This window comes from Mauremys reevesii, linkage group 5 (assembly GCF_016161935.1).
Source record: "Mauremys reevesii isolate NIE-2019 linkage group 5, ASM1616193v1, whole genome shotgun sequence".
Lineage (NCBI taxonomy): Eukaryota > Metazoa > Chordata > Testudines > Geoemydidae > Mauremys > Mauremys reevesii.
The window spans coordinates 50,722,813-50,743,218 of NC_052627.1; the positions used below are offsets into that span (position 1 = coordinate 50,722,813).

The following is a 20,406-nucleotide window of genomic DNA, read 5'->3' on the forward strand; positions in this document are numbered from 1 at the left end:
AATAAGAGCTTTGTATTATATGACACTTTTGATCAGGAGCTCTTAAAGGAGCCAGTGTCATTATCCTTTTTTTAAAATAAAGGGAAACCAGGGTGCAGAGGCAAAATGACATGTCCAAGGTTCACCCAAGCATGCCAGTGGCTGAGCAGGGAATAGAAACCAGGTCTCCTGAATCCCAGCCCAGTGCTCTACTCAGTAAACAACACTGCCTCCCTTAAAATGACCTCCTCTGGTTCAGACCAAGAAGGGATTCAGCTTTGAGAAATAATCAATCAATCCAAGTTAACAGGAAGCAGCATGGTAGATACAGGATACGCATTGCCTTAAGAAGGGGACACTCCTGCTTCATGGCTATTCCCTTCAGCTGATTCAGTCAGGAGTAAAGCTAGGTGAAAACAGATTTTTAAGTTCACTGGCAATTCTAAAAATCAGGGAAGAATTTGTTTTGGGTTAACCTGAATATTTTTTAAATTTTCAGCAAATTAGAAAAAAACAGTTGTGTCCAATCAGCATCTTATTGGGATCAAAACAAAACATTTCAGTTTTGAGCATTTTATTTTGATTTTTTTAAATTTTGAAAAAAAAAATTGTTTTGAACCAAAAAAACCAAAACAAACAAAAAACATTGTTTCAAAAATGGCAAAACAAAACATTTTTATCTAAACACTTTGCTTTTGATGGGATTGAAAGGTTGCTACATGTAGCAATCTTCTGTACGAAAGACAATGAACACAGTCAACTGTGGGAGGAAAGAGGGAAGAACAGGAGTTCTGGATGATCCAAAGAACCTGCTAGCACTCATCCCAGAAGAAATAAAATCAGCTCCCTCAAAGAGTGCCTTTGGGATTCAACACATTGACCCATGATGTGCTGTTTTTTGTCATAACTCTTGCAAACTACACTGACACTCCTACGTAAGAATTTAATAAGGACCTTCTTTAACACTGTAGGCTGCTGGCCTTTCGCCTACAAAGGACTGACATCTTGTGCAAAGTCTAGATCAGGCCCTTTTCCTCAGAGCTTAATTTATTATTCAAAACACAAACACACAAAAAAGTTATTCCCAGTCTTCCTATAAGCCATCCTGGAGTCCCCTACTCCAGTGCCTGCCACAAGAACCCATAGGTTTGCCAGTTTTGGTTGGATGTATTCCTGAAGGTTTCATCACATGACGTAATCTTGAATTAAAGTTTCATCTTTAATTCCTGGAGACTCCAAGACAATCCGGGAGGGTTGATAACCCTAGGAACCAACATTCTTCAAATGGTGCTGTTCCCTTGGCCCAGGGACTTTCTCCTCCTCCTCCCACCATCACCACCCACCACCTGGCAGCTCTCTCACCAGCTGAGCCATTTTCTGGCTCTAATAAGTACCTCACCCCCTTCCAGCTGGGTTTGAGAATCCCTTCTATCAGGTCCAAATGCCTGTCCTTAAAGGGGTCTGCCTGAAAACAGGGCTGGCTGGCTCCAGGCCCCCTGGCCTTTAAAAGGGGCAGAGCACCTTGTTGCAGATACCTTTACAGAGCTTTCAAGTTGAAAGGAGGTTATGGAATGAGAGATGCTAAAAATGAATTGGTGGTGTCACTGTTCCCCATCTTAACTGCATTAGAAACTATGACGATGAGTATTATAGAAACTAGAGAGATAACTAGATAAGAGGATCATGTAGCAATGATTGCAATATGATGGACATTGTGGCATTGCATAAGCCCAATGCTATTACAGGAAGAGGCCCACAGTCTCAGGTAACTTAGGCCTGGTCTACACTGGGGGAGGGAGAATCGGTCTAAGATACGCAACTTCAGCTACAAGACTAGCATAACTGAAGTCAACGTATTTAGATCAACTTAGATTGACTTACTTCGCATCCTCGCGGCACGGGATCGATGGCCGCCGCTCCCCCGTTGACTCCGCTTCAACCTCTCGCCCTGGTGGAGTTCTGGAGTCAACAGGGAGCGTGTTCGGGGATCGATGTATCACATCTAGACGAGACGCGATACATCGATCCCCGATAGATCGATCATTACCTGCCAATCCGGCGGGTAGTGTAGACATACCCTAAAGAAAAAGGGAACCCACCAGGTTGTACATGTCGCTCAATGCAAGAGACAATGGCAGGGTGGATAGCACACAATACAGAGTTCAAGTACTGGTGGGAAAGCCTGGGCCATGAAATTACTGCATTGTTACCCATATATATGTCCTCTACTTGCTGATATAATCTCCTGTTCTGACTTTCTTGAGTTCAGGCAGCCAAAACCTTCAACTATCTGAGCTAAAACTGTCTGCTCTTCATCTTGAGTACTTATCAACCCTTACAGAACCTTAGCACTACAAGATGCCTCTAATTCAGATCTCAATATAATGTCCTCTAAAATACAGTGGCAGTTCAAAACCAAAGAAGTAAAAAAGCACTTTAAAACCTGAGTGTATTTAGCACACTGAGTCCTGGCTCATTATGCTGAGTAGCACTACTCTGCTGAAAGCCAAAAAAAAAACTAGTCAACAAGTGCCATTCATTACATTGCCTGAAGATTGGGAATCATCATGTTTTGTTACCAAAAGCCTTGAGCAGAATAGGAGGCTTGGCGACCTCTAAGTTCTTAGTGCTCTTATGTAGAAGTGCTCCATCTGTACGTCTTTTTTCTCTCCCAACATGATCAGGCCCTTAGGGGGTTGCAATACATTATCATGTAACACCCGTGAGTGCTGCTTGTTAGATGGCTGCTTGCAATGGCAAATTTTGACAAAAGTGACAATCCAGTTTCATGATTTAAGGGATAAGTAATCCAGCCCTGGTTGATTTCTCATTGACACATCAGTTCAGAATTGCATTTTGTCACTTAATCTTTTTTTTTTTTTGCTCTATGTTTTTTGCCACCCCAAGCACAGCAGTCAGGCGGCCTTCGGCAGCGTTTCTGCAGGTGATCTGCCAGTCCCGTGCCTTGCTGCACTGGTGCCTGGAGCCATCCCTGGTATAGTACATCAAGCCATATCTGAACATTATGTTAAAATACTAAGTAGAAGCTTTAAAAGAGTCTTTTCTACTGGTCAAATTGAAGAGAGAATTCCCAGCCTGCAATAAGATACCTTTATTCACCTCTGTCTCATAAATTAATCCTTTCACTATTATGTGAGTAGCTAATGCCAGAAGAAAAACTGTAGTTACTAAACAACTGCAAGTGAGCATTCTCAATTAAGTAAATTAACTCCGGATACACTGGATCCATATTAATACTCCATATTAGTGGGCATATGTTTACATTGCATTTAACAGGACCTGATATGTACTATTTATCCATAAGGTCATATGAGAGACATAAGCTGTTATCTATAAGGCATTGAAAGGCTTATGACACTTAACAAATGTATAAAGGAACTTATGCATATAAAATCCAAAGAAAGGTACTACTGAGATCCACAAAACCCCTGTTCTGCTGCCACCAAATGCTGTAGGCATCTGAACTCATTTGTACCTACGTTTTCACTGTAAAAGTCCCCTAAGCACCTAAGTTTCTGCTTCTGGGCATGCTACCTGGCACAGGCACCAGGACACCTATTTCACAATTAAGCCCCAGCATAATCTTCAAACCAGGTGCTTATAGGCAGGGAAACATCTATCTTGCCTATGTGGCCTGAGCCAGTAAGAGCGCTAAGAGCATGTCTGACTCCTCACAAAACAGCCAGGAGGGAGGAGGAGGCCTCTAATACAACCTTTAGGCCAATGGTGAGGATACAGCAGACACTCTTTAGTAGCAACATATCGGTGTCCTTTTGCTATGTTGGTCCTAAGTGGCTGCTGCTGATCTGGGTAATGTCGACAATTCACAGTAGGGAAAGTGTTCCCAGGGGAAATGTTGCTTGTAAGCAGCAGTTGCTCTTACAAGGTGTGGCTGCAAACAAGTATCTAACTCACCTAGGATGTGGTACTCACCTGGTTCAATTCCTTCTCTGCTTCAGGAGTAGGGATTTGAACAGGGCTTCCCCACCTCTCAGGTGATTGCCCTAAATACTGGACTATAGGGTCACTCTCTCTCTTTCTGTGGGCCAGTTAATATTTAGGGAACATTCAAACATCTGTGTGCTTATCCCAACTGAACCAGGCCTCTACACTTTCAGATTTACCCATGACTAGTTACTATTCAGGAGCAAATCCCACCATCCTGCCCTACTGTGCTGCAGGAACAGGGAAGTCTGAATTGGGGGTGTGCACACCATGTGCTTCATGGAACACAAGTGAGAGAGGCCCCCTGCACCCCAGAAATATTAGGGGGGGGAGGAATGGAGTTGGTAAACCTGTACCTATATAGATGCAAAAGTCATTCATCTGCCCCTACTGTCAGAGCTCCACTACTTAGGGCTAGTCTACACTTACCAGCCGGGTCGACGCGGTGAGTTTGACTTCTCGGAGTTCGAACTATCACGTCTAATGTGGACGCGATAGTTCGAACTCCGGAAGCGCCGCGGTCGACTCCGGTACTCCACCTCTGCAAACGGCGGTGGCAGAGTCGACCTTGGAGCCGCGGACTTCGATTCCGCGGCGTCTGGACGGGTGAGTAGTTCGAACTAGGGTACTTCGAATTCAGCTACGCTATTCACATAGCTGAATTTGCGTACCCTAGTTCGACCCCGCTTCTTAGTGTGGACCAGCCCTTAGTTATGGACCGGGAGAGAATTTCTTCCTTCCTGGATTCTGTGGACCTCCCTAGGTCACAGCCCAGTTACTCAGGCTGTACACTGGGTTTAGGATTTGACCCTAAATGCAGTAAAATCATAGCTCATCTGGAAATCTGGTCTGCTACTGTATTACTTACTGTAAATAGTTTCAAGAGAAACATACAGGGAAGACACAGTAAAGAAAAGATGAGAACCCAGGGGTAGGAAGAACAACTTCAATAAGTCAGGTTATGAACATTCCCAGAGGTCTACAGCTCATATCCCAGCTTTAATGACAAGCTTTATAACAACAAACTGTAAGTGTTTAGAGCTGAGACCACTGCAGGCTGCTCTTTCCATAAAATGACAGGCATACAGTCAAAATATGCTCAGCAGATTCATCTGAGTTCACAGTCATAAAGTATGTTGTCTTCACACACCAAATAGTTCCCTGGCCAAGCCAAAAAACATTTCCTTGTATTCACTTTAAATGTGGATTTTACTAAAGCCTTAGCTCAGTCCACTGTCCAGGGGAAAAAATTCCACGCACAAAAAAAGCGAGGCTACAGGCCTGCAAGAAGATATGAGAAATGAGCAGTTATAGATTAGCAGCTAAATAAAGGAAAAGAAGCAAATATAAAAAGCAAAGTAAAAGAAAAACGACACTAAAGCAGGCACAAACAGAAAATAAAAGTAAATAGAATATAGGAAATGCAGGATCTTAATGATTTGCTCATACTCCCTTAAATATCTTTGGTGGAATATAATGCACATGAAAAGAGAAGAGCTCACTATGGGCTTATCCAACCTACAGAGTTGAAGTAGTTCAATTTCAGGTCTGATTTTAAACCTATTTAGTTCAATTAGTGCAAAAGGCTATGTGAACCATCTTAGTCTGTCTGAAACCAGATTTATTTCAGTACAGCTTAAAATGATTAGGAGCAAGTTTAAACTGATCTGAAGTTTGCCACTCTTAAAACAGAAATAAGAATATCCACTTCGGGGTGTGCCCTGATTCAGCTAAATCTATTTAATTTAACTGGTGCAAATTTTAATGTGGATAAGATATTTGAAAGCAAAAGCAATTCTGAAATGAGATGGAGGTTTCAGTCTTCAGTAACGCATACAACAAACAGCCATTATCTGCCAAAGTCCTATCTGCCTGATGAGATATTACCCTTACACTGCAGCAGTTTCATATTGAATTCATTGATAAAAGACACAATCTTTCATAGAACTCAGCTCTCCCTTTCACATAATAAGAACATGATAAGTCAGATTTCCTACTTAGTCCAGCAAAATTGCAGATTTTTACTGTGCAAAGCGAATATAAATTATGGGCCTGATCCTATCGCGGAAAGCAATTGGATTTTAGTCCTTAATTTTCAGTGGAACCAGATCAGACTCATTGTTTGCAAAACATAATGCAACTAGTCCAGCGTACCAAAATAAATGTTAAAACAATTACTTATCTGAGTAATAAATTTACTATCTTGTAATAATGGTGAAAGCAGTTAATATTACAGCTGAGTAAACCCTAATCAGCAAAAGTCTTCACTTCTTTCACATGGCTACAATGTTACTATGACAGGAAATGAAGTTTGGTTTTCATTATGCAGTACTGTAGGTACTGTTTAGTTCTTTAGTGTGCTGAAAATTTACCATCACAGAACTTTCAGGTTCCTTTATAGGAATTACCCTTGTGCAATGATATTTCCTCAGGAAATCCCTGAAGTCTTTTAAAAACAATTCTGTAAGTGCATTGCTTCCAGATTCGGGCAATTTAAAAATTGTCCATTACACGGGTCATAGGGCCACATTCATGGTGGAAGTCCAGAAGACATTTGTGCCACAAGTTTCCCAAAATAACAGTCATGGAAGAAAATAAATGCAGCACAGAAAGGGAGCAAACATATGACTATTGCTTGGAAGTAGCCAGGAACTCAGTAGAAGCACAGATGATGCACAGGCTAGGAGTAACATCTATGGGGTCTTAGGTCTGTACCCACAGATTTTAAACCTATGCCTGCATGCATGAATGCATCAAGTCCACCTGCCACACAGACATAACAAAATGATGTGTAACATTTGCAAGTCTGCATCCACAGATCTGTTGGTATTTCCCATGAAGAATGGGGGGCAGACAATATAACCCATTATGGTGAAGGAGAAATCAAAATGATTCACACCTGTCCTGTAAAGTTTGAAAAGGCTACCTTCTTTATCTTCGGTTACAGGAAGGGGGAACAGTGTAAAATGAACACAAAGAACTGAAAAAGGGTGTCACCTCCCAGGGCAGTCGAGCACAAATGGGCTTGAAGTTGTGAACGTTGTGTACTCTGTGGTTTAGAACCCCAGTTTTCACTGCTGCAGATCCTGAGTGAGCATATTTGAAAATATTAATGGGAACATGTGCAATAATTTTTAGGCTTGTAGCCTTAAGCCATAAGTGATTATTATTTTGATTATTGTAGGGAACATTGTGTGAAGAAAATCACTGCTCGTTTCCCTTCAGTGCCTGTAAATATGTTTCATTCCCAGCATCCATATGCTCTGAACTAGGATTGTTATTTATGGTCTTGCAGCTCAGACAATCTTAAATCAAGTGAGCTCTATTCATCGTCTTTTGATTATGACTTTCTGGGGAGAGAAAGGGTAGGCCATTAAGCCACAATTTCATTTGCACCACCCCATGTGCCAAAGAAGTTAATGCTAGAGTGAGAGTTAAAGGATCTGATTCTCTAATTCATTGTATTAGTTTTATGCTATTGACATCAATGGAGATACACCAGCATGACAGAGCATGACAGGTGTAACAGAGTAGAGAATCAGGCCTTCTCACTTTCTGTCACCTAGCAAAGGAAGCAAAATGCTTTTAATTACTTGCTTTTTGACTTACCTTGCTTGGATTGTAATTGGTTTCACTTAATAAAGGGGCTGCTGCATGCCTGACTGACTCGGACAGGTCAAACGATGTAAAAACAGTGGATTTAATTCACTGCTCTGAATTTGTATGTATTTATTTATTTTATAGCAGTGGCTTCCGGATCCATTGAGTAGCATAAAATGCTCTGACAGCAAGAAGTCAAGACCTATAATGGTACCAGCTGTAAGGGCTAAACATTGCTAAACATAGCATATTGTCCAAACCAAACATTTTCAGTCTCAGGACTGAGCAGAAATAAATATGTCAAAAGCCTTTGGCAAGTTTGGTGCCAAGTGCCCCATTCACACAGTGGTTATTTTTAACATGGGTTAAACTTGACTACAGCCACACCATGTTCTAACTCAGTTTGGCTGGCCAGGTGTCACATTAGAACACATGGTTCTAAATATGTTCAAGCCCTGGCTGCCATCTAGTAAAGGTGGTATCTTCCATAAAAAATCATTAATTTTACAGAGGAATGGAATGAACTCGTTCAGCTGAAGCTTGGTGTAACCAACTAAAGAGGGTTCACACTTTTTATCATTTTAGACCATAAAAAAGACAGTAATAATAAATTGCTCAACTTTTGACATTTTTGCACATTTACACTTTAATTGGCTTTATAGCATTTTGATAATGAAATCCCACATCTTCCTACAGAGAATGGATAAGCACTCCTGGTATTCTCAAGAAAACATCTGAAGTAAATGATATATTAAAATTTAAGGCCCAGATCCTCAGCTGTGAGTGAACAGCACACAGAACATCTTAGGAGTGTATGTGTGTAGTGGGGCAAGTGTGTAAGACTGTCTTTGAAACATGTTTGTACTCCCCAGGTCCTAAGCTGACTGTGTGGTAGCCTGGTCTTCCAGCCTCAATTAGACTGTCCTTCAGGCCAGGGCCGGCTCCAGGCCCCAGCATGCCAAGCGCGTGCTTGGGGCGGCATGCCGCGGAGGGCGTTCTGCCGGTCGCCGGGAGGGCGGCAGGTGGCTCCGGTGGACCTCCCGCAGGCGTGCCTGCGGAGGGTCCGCTGGTCCCGCAGCTCTGGTGGACCTCCCGCAGGCACGCCTGCAGATGCTCCACCGGAGCCGCGGGACCAGCGGACCCTCCGCAGGCACGTCTGCAGGAGGTCCACTGGAGCCGCGGGACCAGCGACCGGCAGAGCGCCCCCCGCGGCGTACCACCGTGCTTGGGGCGGCGAAATTGCTAGAGCCGCCCCTGCTTAAGGCTGCCCTAAATTTTAGCATCTGCCAATAGGGAAAGTCCTGCCCATGACCCCTTGGAGCTACTTTTGCTTTATAGCACCGAAGAATCTTCATACATGGGATTGATCAACCTGTGGCTGGCTATGCCATTTTTAGGGCCAATTTGTGCTAGTAGTGGAGTGGGAAGCAGCCTGAATGCAGTGGAAAATCTAAAAGTTTAAAACCTGCTTGCTTTTAAGAGACTGCAGAGTATTTTTCATACATTAAGGATTTTTACTCCGTACATCATTAACTGATATTACATTATTTACACCAAAATTAATACTGTCAAGACTCTTTTATACTTACAGCAGATATTACAAATATATTACTTGTTCTAGCAGTATCCCCACTTTAAATATCAGGAGTATCACTCAAACTGGTAATATCTGTAAAACCAGCATGAACTATTTAAGTGCACCCACTGTAATAGGAGTAAAAATCAATCCAGTTCTCATAGTGATACTTCCTGATGTGGTTTACATATAAATTTAGCTTTACAATGTATTGACTAACAGCCAGATTCTCCCCTTGGATACTTTTCAAAGGAGCACCTGGAGAACCCAGGAGGCAACATTTTCTGTGATTATTTGAACCTGAAAGCTGGCACTGTTAACAACAGCAACAAATGTTTATTCACCTTTAAAGAAATGCAATATGTATTAGTCCGTATCAGATCCTGACATACGCATTGCAATAAAGGTCTGGGTTTAATTCTGACCTACGAGTACAAACACAAGATACATTGCTATGTAGAAAAGTACATGTTTTAGAAAGTGATTAAACATACACTCACATGTTTCACACGAAAATACATCATCACCTCTGGGTTCTCAGTCAACTCTTTCGTCAACCATTTCCATGCTTCCATCAAATGTCAATGTTTGACATCTTTGATGGAGAAGGTCACAAACTTCCCAGAATGAGTACACAAATGCAATAAACCAGGGATGTGAGAAGTCAGATCTGACATTTGTTGTATAGCTTGAACTATAACTTAAGACCACCTCAGTTCTTTAATGTACTTTATCTTATTTTCTCACTGGCAAGTAGTCCTCCTTTCTGGAAGCACTTACATCACTGCCTGTAGCATAGATGATGAGATGTGATACTAAAACATTAAAAAAGGCACCACCAGTCCATATCAAGCTCAGAAACAAAAATGCGGAAGAAAACTACCAGGCTCAGAGCCTGGATTTTACAGCCCTAGATCTCAGTTTTACCTTCTCCTCAGCTGCGACAGGAAATGTATAAACACACACATCCCAATAGAAGCCTTAAAAAAAATGGAGGGGGGCAATTATATATTAAAAAATGAGAGAGAGAAATATTTTATTGCACCAGGTTTTCATTTGACTTCAGAACAACTGAATTTCTGAACACCCGATTTATGAGCAGGAGGTACTGCCCCCAGCTATAATCATTTTTAGTATTAAAAGAAAAAAAAGGGAAAAAAAAGAAGTCTCCTGAAATTCAAGTCAGATTTAATATCAAACATAGCACATGAGTGCTGTGTGTGCTGCCGCACCCCCATCATATACAGGGTTTACAGTTTTGTTCAATGGCTTTCAGCACCCCCACTATAAAAACTGTTCCAATGCTACTGACATAGCAGCAGCCATATACAAGTGCTTTCCCATAAAGCATGAAGACAGCACTAGCCAATGAACTGGCAGCCACGGGTGTGGAACTCAGAGGTACAAACAAGGGGATCCAAGCTGGGAAAGAAGCTGAATGGGCCTCACAGCTCTGGATGTCTGAGCCAGTTGAAACCAATTGCCGTACAACTATAGTGCCGTTGCCAGGGAAGAGAGATGGGGCAGGAGGTGTGTAAGAGAGGAATATCACATTTAGAAATATTAGCTGTCAAATCATCTGTCTCAGTCATAGTAAGGATTAGGATATCTTGACTGTGAATGGATTTGGGGTAGAGCTGGAACTCACAGCACTGATTTGCATGTATATCTATTACCTATATTGAGGACATATGTTTCTGATTTATGTAATAGCAAATGTCACACTAACACCTCAAGACTGGCTAGGCTGCTACCATTCTGAAAATGAACTGCTGCAGTTCAGAGCCTCGTAACAAGCAGTGTGAATGCAAAACACTTTGCTCAGATGCTACTGCGGAGGTGGGGAAGAACGATGCCCTCTGCTTCTTGCATCTGAGCTTTTCAGGAATCATCGTTGTTAGCATTTTAATAACCTAGTTTAGTAACAACAAAGGATGATATCTTAGGTTCACAAGGTAAAAAGAAAAAAGGAATCCAACTTTTCATATTCATTAAATTCTTTGACATTTAATTCTTAACAGGAGAGTTTCAACAATGACAAGGATCATAAAGGAACAAATTGCTGCTGTATGTTTCCATTGATATTTCAGCATGAATTGAAATTGCACTATTCAGCGATGAAAAGAGCAGCTACTTGTAACAAAGAGCGCCATGGAAACTGGAATATCATTTACCAACATAGGCTGTTCTATTATAGGAATTTAAAATGAGAAAAATGGTAACGCAAGTGCCTTGAGGGAAATTAATTAGTTAGCACTTTTAAAAAATAAGAGGGGTTTTAAAGAAAATTAAAGGAAGACATCTTAACAATATTGTACTGTGACAAATGGGCTTATCTAGCATGTAAATAACTCTCCCCCAAGAGAGCAAGGAAATGAGATCTTGCTAGATATATTGCAGCAAACTTACTATGTGCACTGCATGCTTCATGCAGCACCTTGAAATAGGTACTGTAAGAAATGATTGAGTTCTCACACAGCACACCAAAGACAGAAAATTCCAAGTGTGGTCTGAAATATGCTCAAGCACATATGGTATGATGTGCTGCACACTGACTGGAGATCCCTGAAATGGGACTTAAGATTCATCTTTGAATTTCCTTGCTTTGACTTCTTTGTGTATAGTTAACATCAGTTAACTATAACAGGCTAAATTCTGCTCTGTAAACCTGTACAGCTCCACTTTTTAACTGGAGTTACAGGGGTGTAATAGAAAGTAGAATATGTCCACATTTTAATGACAGGAGAAAGAGGTAGACACGCCAAATCACTAGTCACTTTTGTAAGTCTTGGCCATACTTTCAATAAGAGCCAAATGTGACCTACAGTACTTCTAAACAAGAGTTACAATCTTTTGGGGATTGTCTACTGGTTAATCCATGTCTATGGCAAAACAAAACGATCCACAGCTCTTTCACACCAAAACTTAAACGAAAAAAAAAGAGTAACTCCTCTTTAAAATCTACAATATGAGTGCTATTCTGCCTCAGAACTAGCAGAGATGAACACCAAAAACAAAAACCAAGCCTCTCAAAAATGTGCAAATATTTGTGAAGCCAACATACAAAGGAGTACACAAACATAGCACATATTCTAGTGCTCCATAACAAAACAGCTCTTACTCAAATAGACTTCAGGAAGCAAGAGTTGCACATTTCGACCTATTGGAAGGAATGAGGAAAATGATAAGTAGATGGAAAAGAATAAACTTGGGCTTTGATCCTGCAAGCAATTCAAGTAATTGGAGTAAGTGCAGAGCAGACTGAAGAACTGGGGGCCTTGGTGAGGAAGAGTGTTCCCACAAACCAAGGGCCATTCAGTCCAGTATCTCGTCTCCAACAGTGGCCAATACAGAAGCTTCAGAGGATGTTTTAAGAAACCCTGTTGTAGGCAGTTACAGGATAACTGCTCTTAGAGAAAAATTCCTTCTAGTTCTCAGTAGATAGACATTGGCTTAAGCCCCTGAAGCATGAAGGTTTATATCCCTTCCAAAATATAAAAAAATATATATTTACTGTGATGACTCTGGATATTCTTCATATCCATATGAATATCTAATCCATTTTAGAATTGTGCTGATAGATTGACCTCAGTGATATCATGTAGCAATGAGATCCATGGGCTATTTGTGTGTTGCAAAACTATTTGCTTTCTATCACTTTTGAATCTGTCACTATTCAATTTTACACAGTAGCTCTTTGTTCTCGTATCTTGACACAGGGTAAATAAAATCACCTTGTCTCCTTTCTGTATACCATTCCTTATTTTATATCCTTTTATTGTCTCTCCTCCCATTTGCCTCATCTCTAAGATAAGGAAATCCCAGTCAACAGTTCAAGCTCTATTCATATAAGAGTTTTACATGCCCTAATTATTCTCATTGCCTACATCTGAACACCCTCTAATTCCCACCCCACCGTTGCCTTTTTTTTCTATGTCCTTTTCAAGATAGAGTAATCAGAACTACTTTTAATACTTCTAAGAGATGAGTTAGATACTATTGCAGTGCACTCAAAAAATAATGACATGATAAAAGATCCAAGTAATAGTAGTACTTAACCCAAAAGTCCCATAAGTTAATGAGAATCGATACAATAGACTACAGCAGCAAAACTTGCAAATCCTATATTTATTTAGGTACTTTTGTAAATGCAGATTGTTCACTCTACAGCTCTTCTGGAGTTGTTAAGATTTGATATTAATCCGCTTAATTCACAGTTCATGGACACAGGCTGTAATGTAAGGTAATGACTTTCAGTGATAAAAATCTTCTGTAATGTTAGTTAACAAAAGCCCTTTGTTTAAAGTGCCTCTATCATTGTACCTTTCTTTAAGATTCCAAAATACTGAAGTCCAAACTACCAATGTATCAGTCAAACTGTGAACTAAGAGCTTAAAAAATGTCAGTACACAATGCATATGTATATCAGAAAGCAGTATCTACTAATTCAAATTACATTTTTTATATGACTACAGTGTAACTTAAAAATAACTTCATTATTGATGAAAGTAGAGTGAATAATGAAGGTATCTGTTGTATATTTCATTTGGAAAAAAAGTGAAATTATTTGATCAAGTTATTCAGCTAGCTTTACTGCTGACCCAAGTAGAATATGTGCTTCTTTTCTTCTATATGTGTAGGGAGGCTCTCCCTCACATGCAACCAGTAGGAAAGAATTCCTCCACAACACACTGTGATGCACTAAAACACGGATTCAATTAACACACCAACCTTCCCCAACCTAGCTATCAACATACTACCATCAGAAGCAACCGTTAGCCAGGAGATAGGGATGTTTTCAATGGATCCTGGTCAAAACAGCACCAAAGTGCTTCTCCAAGCAAGGTTCCCTAGTTCTCTGTGTGGAAAGCGTGCACTAGATCTACCCAGCATCATGGATAGATGATGTTGGGTTTCACATTGAGATATTAATTTTATTTAAAGCCAAAGCATGAACCAACTCCACATACTTCTCTGAATCACTGCAAATCAAAGCCCCTACACAGGTCTGCTAAGAATGGAAACACAAACATTAATGTGAGAAAAAGAAAAACTACCTTTTTCAGATGGGGCTGTTGCAAACTGAGGGTCTGATCTAATGCCACTGAAGTCACTGGAAAATACTCCCATTTTCTTCAGTGGACATTGGAGCGTGCCCTTTAAATGGAAGTTATGCAAATATATATTCTATAAAACAGTTCATAAATATTTGCATTTTATTACAGATAACTTGCCTGGTTCTTAGTTCAGAATGTGATCAGACACACCTGGCAATCAAATGTACACATCTGGAGTTCTTTAATATTAATATCATATTTGTTGTAGCTGCTCCACTCCACAGAAAACCATGTTGTGTGATTCCAAAAGGGGCCACATTTTGCAGTCCTTACTCAGGCAAAACTCCCACTGATTTGACTGCATATATTACACATTTTTGAACCCATTTTAGTTTAAGTGAATTCAGTGCTTTGAAAAAGTACCAAATTGATAGAGCCTTTTGGTCAAACCACATGCTCTATGACAGATATACAGGACATGAATGGAGCAGGGTATAAAACACTATAAAGTATACAGAAGGCTCCAGAGGATTGCCACAGCATCCAAGATACAAGCAGTTCATCTAAGATCCACTCAACATATCTGATGAAAGAATTTAGCTCCCTGTATTTACATGAGAGTTCACAATGGCCGTGGTTCTCAAAAAAAAAATCTCTCAGTTCTGGAGATCTAATTTTCCACCTGTCCTGCAAGAGATTTCTAGTTTTTCTGTGTAAATCCCAGTAAGAAACTCCGAGTTCCTATAAAAAAGGATACTATCTTCTTGCTCGACTGGTAACAGTAAAGCTTGAGGATTGTATAACCCTCAGTGAAAGATAAAATTTAAAATATACAAACAACATCAACTTGTCAAGGGACTTCAGATGTCAAAGAGGCATGAATGGGGAGAGATGCAGGTATATGAAAACTTAGAAAGTTTCACTGTTACATGTGAAGTAAAATAAAGCTGAGATTGAAATCTTGACATACCCATAATCCACTTGGGTAAAAGCTTTTTACTTCTCTTAGGAAGGTGGATTTATTGTAACTATGTAACTTCACATAAATAAACAAAAGAAAAGCAAACACACCGCATACTCAGCAGATTGGCACATCAGTAGAGGAAGCACTAGGGCTTGACACAAAGTAACTGGATGCATAGTGATGCACTACAACACAGTGCAAACAAAACATGAATACAGAGATAAGCCAGAACTGTTAGCCACTGACAATTCCAACAATAAATACAAGCAACATCTCTGAGCCACTAAACCAGCATAAACTGCAAAATTCTATAACCACAAACCTCGGTGTAAACTTTTCCCCCCTCAAGTGGTCCCTTTACTTCCAAACCTGGAGTGATTTTGGTCCCCATTTTGGTGATTTTGGTGCATCCATTTGGAGGGAGAGATAGCTCAGTGGTTTGAGCATTGGCCTGCTAAACCCAAGGTTATGAGTTCAATCCTTGAGGGGGCCACCTATGGATCTGGGGCAAAAATTGGTCCTGCTAGTGAAAGCAGTGGGCTGAACTCAATAACCTTTCAAGGTCCCTTCCAGTTCTAGGAGATTGGTATATCTCCTATTATTATTAATCTTTGGAGAAACCCAGAAGTTGTGGAGATGGAGGGATGGGAAAACTGAGTTTCCTTTTATTGAGTTTTTAATAATAGTGTCCCCTCAAGAGGAAGGAGCTTAGGGATTTATGGATTTGGCGGGGGGAAAAAAAGTCTCCCAACACAGTGGATCCTAGGTCTGACCTCTCAGAACTTCATGGATGGGCACCTGACTCATGTGGACCTGTTGGCCTTACCTTCTACCAGTAGCATGACACATGCTGGAATTATGCCGTGATTGTCTTCAAACATTATAAAGCCCCAATGGAACTGTCATATTGAAATCAGAATGGTGTGCAAGGGACAATGCACTTCCCCCTTTCTAGTGGGTAGGAGAGATCGTCTTAGAAAATAGCAATTGATTCCTGGTTCTCCATCATTGTCCTGACCAGAAACAGTAGTCTGGTACCTCATCACCGTGCATGCTCCTGTTTGACAAATTGTATCACCAGCCAACCAGTAGGGACATGCCTTTCTCACCTAATGGAAGTTTAGAAATGTAATTTCCATGCATTGTTCTGCAAATTTATCCCTAACTGAACTGCCCTGACCGGATTAGAGTTACTTGCACTTATAATTTTGAAATCTTTACATGGTTTAAATTGCTTTCAGAATCTGCCTCAGGATTTATGTGGCTCCCAGGAAGGTCAATCATTCCCATATCTATCTCAGCTTATGCCCTTTACCCTCACCAGATGAAGATGATATCTAAACAGAGATAGATATCAAGAATTGGTTCCCATCTTAACCACATCTTAACAAAGAGATTGTTCTCACAGCCTGCCTCCTCTCCCACTGTGATTATACAGATCACTTTCCAACTCATTCACAATCTCTTAACATCCTTGTGGCAATTACAGTAATTGCCTTTGTGGAAAAGTAATATTGAAGAAGACTTTTTAGAAGCTTCTAGTGCAATAACTGTTGCAGCCTCCTTGAAAAAGAGCTAATCATGCTCTCTGCTCTTCCCACCCATTCCATCTTTTGTCTCCTCCTGCTCCCCTCTACAAGCTTCTCTGCTGCCTGGTCCACTTCACCTCTTCTTCCCCTGCACATGTGTCCTCAATTCTTGTTTCCCTTCTGCCACCAGACATGTTGCCCAACCATCTGATCCTTTTCTCTCCTTGCTTCTGTAATCATAATATCTGGCAGCCTCATTCCTTTCTTCCCTGTATATTCCTCACCAATGATAGCTGGCAGCTCATTTCCTCTGCTCCTCCTCCTCTTACGTAGCAGCAACTATGTAGGACAATTCCTTCTCCTTAATCCAGACACTTTTACAGGCATCCACATTCTGCTTTGCAATGAAAACCCTAGACTCCTATAGAAGCATCTGGAAACAAGGACAGCCAACATCATGTGACCAGCCATCTCTGTGTAAAGCACCACCAAATACTCCATGGGTCATCAGTGGCTGACAGCCAATAGACTGGGAGTCACTAATGTAGACAAGAGTACCTGTAACAAAGTGGCTCACCCCTTGAAGTCTGAGGCTCATTAACCCTGATTACAGAATGAGCCACATCTGGGAGAGAGACAGTAAGGTGATTATCCTATAAAAAGCAGCAGGAGGTTGCAATGAAGGGGAGGGGAGTTGTGGCAGACTGAGGAAAGGCTCTGTCAGGGATAACCCTGAGACCAGGGGAGTTGTCTCAGGCAGAGGGGCCTGGGACAGACCCTGACCAAGCAGGGGAGAAATTGCAAAGGTCCCAGGCAGGAAAGCCTGAAAAGAGGAGGAAGAGAAACCTTATGTTATAGAATCATAGAAGATTAGGGTTGGAAGGGACCTCAGAAGGTCATCTTGTCCAACCCCCTGCTCAAAGCAGGACCAATCCCCAGACAGTTTTTTTTACCCCAGTTCCCTAAATGGCCCCCTCAAGGACTGAACTCACAACCCTGGGTTTAGCAGGCCAATGCTCAAACCATGTGAGGACCACGCATGGACTTTGGTATTCTGAGTTTTATGTGCAATTTATGTTATATTAATAAACCTAGTCCTCAATATGGGGTATTTTTGGCCAAGAAAAAAGCCTGGGCATTCCAAGAGGGGAAACTGATGCAGGCTGCCTACAATGTGCCCCTTGGTCATGAGGAAGCAAAAGGGAAGTGGCTGGGCCTGGTTACTGTACCCCACAGAAATAGAAACACATACCGTGGCCTATGCCAGTACAATATCATGGCCTTCTCCCTAGCAATTCATTTGTCCCTTTCTTCTGTTCTTTTTTTCCAGTTACATTTGCCCTACCCCTCTTTTTTGTTAGACAACCAACAGCCTTTCTGTGCTTATACCCTTTTAAAACATCTGCATTGCTTTCCTAAAATGTGCAAACTCATAAGTCTAACAAACTGACATGACTTATGATCGGCTCCTACATCAGTCAGTTAGTAGAGAGTGAAAAAGTAATAACCATTCTGGAACTTCTCTTTTTATTAGGATACACATATCTACAGATGTAAATACATGACAGCAACATTGATAAAAGCAACCCTGAGCCTATCACATTTATTTTTGATATCCCCTCATACTCCCTTTGTTCCTCCTTATGTGTCCACACACAGTAGGTCCTGATGCTGACTCTTATTCTACAGGAATAATAGTTTTAACTATAAAATAATAGTTGTATCAAAGAAGTCAGCTAAGATTTTGTTTGTTAGGTCTTCAGAACCCAAGGATCCAATCCTACAGTCTTTACTAATGTTTCAATGGAACTATTGTGTGTGGATGGATTTCTCACACAAAGGTTGTGACATTTTGCCCTATTATAATTGTAGAAGCAACCTTATCATTTCTATTTGATAGCGAATTGGCATATTTAGCCTATTTCACTGTAATTTTATGAGGCATCCCTGTTGTTCTAATCAATGTTAAACCATATCTCTGCAACATTTACAGAAACCACAGATTAGATCAGCCTCGATCCTGACTGATACACACATGCATTGATTGGCATATCAGCTAAGTCTTTGTCACACATAGCTCTTACTGGCAGCCAATCTACTAAACAAAGCATCACACTTCTGTAATTTTTACATTAAAATAGAGAGACAATGGAGTGGATATAGTAGACAGAAGGCCAGAAAGTCATCTGATTTTAAAGTATTAGTGGGTTGTCTTTTCAGAAAACCAATTCAGAAGTCAGATAGGTTTTTGGAAAACAGCCTCCTGTGGCAGAGATTACAAATGCCTTAAGATGCAACTAGAGATAATTTCTATTTCCCATGGTATGGGAAATGACTCTCTGCACAGGCATGTTTCCCAACCAGCTGTAAAAATGACTTGGAAAACTGAGAAAAAACGGAGGAAAAAAGAAAAGCCATGCAGAAGCCATTAACCATCACAGATGTTACAGTTTGAACTAATAATTATTGAGCCAATCAGTTTCTAAATGTGCAGTATTTAAATATACACACAAAAGGACAAATCCTGGAAAGCAGTGCACAGACCCAGCAGCTGGAGTTTTTCATGGGAGTAAGGAAGAAGAATCATCCTCCACTGAACTGCAGCCTGTACTGTGGCCCTGAGGCTGCAGTAGCCTTTATGCTGCCTGCACTCTACTCGCGGGGGAGAAACAACAGGGGCATTCAAATAGTGATTCATTGTCCCTGCTTTCTCCTTGCACATAGTGATATGAGTCCATCTGAAGGCTATCATGTGTATATGTCATAATAGCTGAGGTAGAGGAATTGCTTTCCAAACCGGAGAATCTTTTTTGTACACATGTTCTGGGTCCACAGGAGCTGAGCTGCATGACACAAATGGTGCTCCCCAAATTCTGCCTTTGACCTCTCCCAAACTGGCAACAGCTCAGTGCAGTGGGCTCTGCTACAGCCACAGAGCAGAGGGCAGGATTTGTCCCATATAGGGTTAATATCAAGGATTTGCATTAAACAGATAAAAGCAAAGGAATCCAGAATTAGAGGGCTGAGTTTGCATCCTTAATTTATCATGTTGTAGGTAATAGGTATCGTAGCTCACATTATGCCAGGCCACAAAGTATTCTGAGAGCCCTAGTCAGCTGCAATGGGCAAATATGCATAGCAGGGGGATGAAGATGACCAGGCAGCCTAACTCTGAATATGGTTGTTTTTTTGTCTCTTTGTTTGTTTGCATTTCAGACCTTTATTTTAAGAAAATCCATGTATTACAAAGAGCATACAAGAGCACACTGGTCTTACATGCATGCAAACATCTATCTTCCTGCAGCAAGTCTCTGTTGACAACGAGCTTTAAGGGGGGGGGGGCTGAATTAGATTTCACAGAAACTCAGTTCTCTGAGAGAGGGGGATTCAGTATCCACCTCCTAGAGGCCATGGAAGATTTTGCTCTCCTCCAGGAAGCTGTGGATTCTCCTTACAAGTTCATTCTAAAAATTAATGACATTTGAGGTAGCCCCACCTGCTGGAATAGGTTCTTGGGTGCTAGGGAAAAAGTTCCCACTCCCTGTTCTCCTAGTCCAGTTTGGCACATTAATCATGTTCCACTGTACTCTTGGTTCAAATGATCCTATAGATTAACATGGCCTTTTGGTTGCCTTTTAGAAAAATAAGACAAAGTCACTGATTGCCCATACTGAATCCCCCTCTCTCAGAGAACTGAGTTTCTGTGAAATCTAATTCAGACCCCCCCACACCCTT

General features: G+C 41.0%; 1 protein-coding gene across 1 annotated transcript in view; it reads right to left on the minus strand.

The window, feature by feature from the left end:
- SLC7A11 (solute carrier family 7 member 11) overlaps window positions 1–20,406 on the minus strand; it is a 75,107-nt gene that overhangs the window by 13,915 nt on the left and 40,786 nt on the right. The gene's annotated exons all lie outside the window — the stretch shown is intronic.